The following is a 4,854-nucleotide window of genomic DNA, read 5'->3' on the forward strand; positions in this document are numbered from 1 at the left end:
ACAGCAGATGGAAGAACACTGCCTTCCTCTGCCACAGCAGAGAGCTGGACTGGAAGAGGAGCAACCGGCACTAGAACCCGGCGCCCATATAGGATACAGGTGCCACAGGTGGAGGATTAACCAAATGAGCCATGGCTCTGGCCCCCAGGGATTGGGTCTTTCTTTTATCTCAGCCTTCTGTTGCTGGTTCTGGTGTTTAAAAGTGTCATGTATCTGGATTTCTAAATATTGGCTTAATTCTACAAAGCACTGTCCAATTGAGCAAGGCTTGTGTCTTCAAACTTTGTTACAGAAAAAAGATCAAAGACTGTAACTAGGCCACTTACAGGAGCATAAATGGCCAAAAGAAATGTGTAAGTACAGTGTAATGGTTTAAATATGATGTGACCCCAAAACACTTGCAGGAAGCTGCACCCAAAAGTCTTGTATGAATGATACAAAGAGGGTGGAAGTGTAAGCCAGTTGTGGTGTTCAGAGGTGGGACATTTGGGGAGTGATCAGATTGGATATGGTTGTTAGAGTGGAGTCCCCTACGTTCAAATCTTGGTGGCTTTAAAAGGAGATAGTCATAAAGACAGACATAGACTATAGAATGGTGACTAAAATGGAATAATACCCAAGCATGTTAACGACGGTGACGTGAGGGGCCTGGGACTCAGGGAAGCTTTGCTTCCCATCCTTTCTGTACCCTTATTTTTTTCTGTAGTCAAGATGCATAACCATGGGTAGTGAGAAACAGTTTCTCTTAGACCTGCCCCCTGTCCCCCTTAGGGTCACAGTGGTGGCTGAGCAAAGTTTAATGCACCTGAAATGATGCCCAAGTAGGGCAGACAGCAGGGATATTCACAAGGAGGCCTGGCTCCACAAAGAAGAGGGCAGACTGAGTTGCTGGCTGAGTGGGAACCAGGGCCTTGACCCAAAGGGGTATCCAGGCCGAAGAGTGCCAGGGGACAGAGAGAGAGGATGGCTGGGTGCAGATGTCTCCCAGGGGTGACCCCAGCAAAGGGTTGCACACCTCTTGGAAAATTTTCCCTCCTATTGTTCTAACCTTGTGTTTACTTTGGCGACATTTATTTAAGGCAACATTGATTTTGCTCTGCGATTTCTGCTATTCTTCCCTTTTCTTAAACTTCTTGCTCAACCTTGGTGCCTGAGTCCTGCTGTCCTGTGGGCCAGGTTAACCCTAAGAGAGTCGTGTTTAAGGGGCCCTTGCCTTGGCAGGGCTGATGGATGAGATGAGTTTTGTGTTCCCTTCCAACTCCAGGGCTCTGTTGCATTAGGCGGTGGAGACCCAAGGCTTCAGCACAGGATGAAGATGTCTGAGAGGGGCTGAGTCAAAATTGTTTGTGTTGAGCCTCACCTGCTGCATTCTTTGCGATACTCACAGCCCCTTTGGTTGTGGGCCCCTCTGGATGGAGCACACATGCGTTGTGCAGGTCAGAGACTTGAGTTTCCTAAACGCCCCAGGATGATCTCTTCCTGAAACAGGATTCCCTTGGAGAAAGCTTTCTAACTGCTTTACAACGTTCTCCTCCATGGAACCCGACTGAGTTGAAAAGCAGCCCATTCAATGTAATGTATGTCCATGGAGATAAGGGTTTGAGGGCACCTGTCTGTGGATCACCACTTTGAGGTCTCTTGGAAGAAGGGGCAGCATGCAAGCCACATTTTTTCCTCTACTTTGAAGGGCTACATGAAAATCATTTCTTATTCTGTTCTGATCCTTGATCCCTGTACTGTTCCAGAAAAAACTAAGATCCAAATGGATATATTGATTTTTTTTAAAGTGTGTCTATTGGTTTTTTTCATAATGACACTGGGTAGGCTTTTCATGTCTCCAAGTTAGAACGGTCCTTCTTAGACCATAGCTTTCTGAAGAATGCAATCAGATTTATGTGGTTTGGAGCATTCTGGAACTGGGTTGAATTCTGGTTCATGAACTACAGAACTCCTGTAATCTGCCTTATAATACCTTGGAGTTTTTGGTACCAGTTATTGACAATGGCTCTTTATAGGCCTGAAGCTTTAAGGCCAAATCTGAATTAGTCCCTACCTGCTTTTCAACTTTCACCTCCAATGCCCTCCAAAGAACTCCAGCTAATGTGGCCAACATGCTCTGTTCTGTGAAGAGGTCTTGGCATTCACAAATTCATCCATTCATTCGCTCATTTATTTATTTAACAAATATTTATCCAGTGCTTACTGTTGCTATGAACATGACTACATGGTACCAGAAACCCCTCTTGTCCAATCCAGATCAGCTCTCAGTCCTCACTCATCTGACCGCTCAGCATGATTAATCAATGAATTCCTTCTTTTCATTTTTCCTTTTTCCTCAGCTTCTTGGGTACCACGTCCTCCTAATCTTCCGCCTACATCTTTGGCTGCCTTTCCTTTGGGTCTTGGCTGGTTCCTCCTCTTCTCCATGACTTCTCTATAGTGCAGTGTGTTGGTTCCATCCTCTGCATTTTTCTTGTCTTTTCCAGTCCTGTGAACACTTAGAATACCATTTATATTCAGATAATGCCCAAGTGCATATCTTCAGCGCTGATTGTATTTCTCTGGCCTGCTTCCCCATTCCATTGCTTCTAGATCCAGATTCTTACACAGATGATATCAGACTTATGATGCTTTGACTTAAAACTTTTTGACTTTACAATGGTACAAAAATGATAAACTTTCAATAAAAAGCATGCTTTGACTTTTTTTTGGAAAAATTATTTTTATTTACTTGAAAGGCAGAGTTACAGAGAGAGAGAGGCTGAGAGAGAGAGAGAGACTGAGAGAGAGAGAGAGAGAGAGAGAGAGATCTTCCATTGTCTGGTTCACTCCCCAAGTGGATGCAATGGCCAGGGCTGGACTAGGTTGAAGCCAGGAGCCAGGAGCTTCATCCAGGTCTCTATATGGGTGCAGGGTCCCAAGCATTTGGGCCATTCTCTGCTGCTTTCCCAGACACATTAGCAGGGAGTGGGATTGGAAGTGGAGTGGCCAAGACTCAAACCAGTACCCATGTGAGATGCCAGTGTCTCAGGTGGTGACTTCACCCACTATGCCACAGCACTGGCCCTTTTTCAATGCAGATCCTTTCACAAATGTAGTACCGTACTCTATTGCGATGTCAGGCAGCTTCCCAATCAACCTTGTGCTCACAAGAGAAAGCAACCCATGCTCCATAGTGTATTGTGTTGCTGAATTAGGATGTTTGGAAGGTGAGGTCTACCAAGTGCCTTTCCAACTCATGGTATTTTCTTTTTTAAAAAACTTTTATTTAATAAATATACATTTCCAAAGTACAACTTTTGGATTATAGTGGCTTTTCCCCCATAACCTCCCTCCCACCCACAACCATCTCCTCTGCCACTGCCTCTCCCATCCCATTCTTCATCAAGATTCATTTTCAATTATCTTTATATACAGAAGATCAACTTGGTATATACTAAGTAAAGATTTCAATAGACTGTACCTACACAGACACACAAAGTATAAAGTACTGTTTGAGTAGTAGTTTTACTGTTAATTCACATAGTGTAACATATTAAGGATAGAGATCCTACATGGGGAGTAGGTGCACAGTAACTCCTGCTTTTGATTTAACAATTGACACTCTTATTTATGACGTCAGTAATCACCCGAGGCTCTTGTCATGAGCTGCCAAGGCTATGGAAGCCTCTTGAGTTCACAAACTCCGACCTTATTTAGACAAAGCCTTAATCAAAGTGGAAGTTCTCTCCTCCCTTCAGAGAAAGGTACCTCCTTTCAACATCTGTTGGGTTTATGGGATGTAACCCCATTATAAGTCTAGGATCATCTGTATTTAGTTCTCCGTAGCACCTGGGGTAGTTTCTGTACAGCCTCCACCTAACTAGATGATGGAACCATACAAGATCTGTGGTGGCCTCACAGCATGTCCAGAGTGGAATCAAGTGCCTGCCTTCTCTGTTCTCTGCTTCAGTCACACAAGCTTCTTTGCAGTCCCTCCAACATACCACACTTGTTCTGTTTTCAGGGCATTGACAGGTGTAGCTCCTTCCACTGAGCACTTTTGTGCTCTCCCTCACTTTCTGTGGGTTTAGTCTCCTGTGTCACCTTCTCCGGGGGGGGGTTCTTGAACTACTCTGTCCAAAATGGGCCCCTCTCTGAACCCCCATCTGCACTTGTTTACCCATCCTGCCTTAGTTCTTACTGCACAAGCACCTGCTGTTGTCTGATAACACCTGTGTGTCTGTTCATGGTGTGTCTCCTGCCCTAGGGGGTGCATCCCAGGAGATCATGGACTCCGTCTTGTTTTCATCCTTCTATCCTTTGTACCTCAAACAGAAGTTGGCACTCAGTAATGGACTTGTTGTATGACTCTATGGATGTCCCAGGGATTAGTGATCTTACCTTTTTCCCAAAGAGCTGCTGCATTTTTTCATGGACATGCAGTTAACAGGAAGAACCCTGTGTTATTTCAGACATCCTGTGCCTGTTTTATTCTGCCAACTCAGCGGCAGATGGAGCAAGAGAGGGGCTATGATTTATGCTCTTGCCATGCTCTTGCCCAACATTTATTCTGTGCCAGGCTCTTCCAACTCTTTGAGGATGTGTATGTAGATGTGGTAGCAACTTAGGTTTTCCTTCTGAGGCAAGTATATCAGAGTGACTTAATCCAAATTCTAGTCTAAAGGAACACAAACCTAGCCATAAGTGGTAAGTGGAAGATAATTCTCAAAGCATTCACTGTCTAAGAGGGCTCTCCCAAGAGATAAAGCAGAGAAAAACATGAAACCAAATTCCAAGGCAATAGGCCCCTGCTCCCTCCTGAACATGGTGGAACACTCATTCAAAGTGGGATCCATGGATCCCAGGAAGCAG

The sequence above is a fragment of the Lepus europaeus genome, chromosome 13 (assembly GCF_033115175.1).
Source record: "Lepus europaeus isolate LE1 chromosome 13, mLepTim1.pri, whole genome shotgun sequence".
In the NCBI taxonomy this organism is placed as follows: domain Eukaryota; kingdom Metazoa; phylum Chordata; class Mammalia; order Lagomorpha; family Leporidae; genus Lepus; species Lepus europaeus.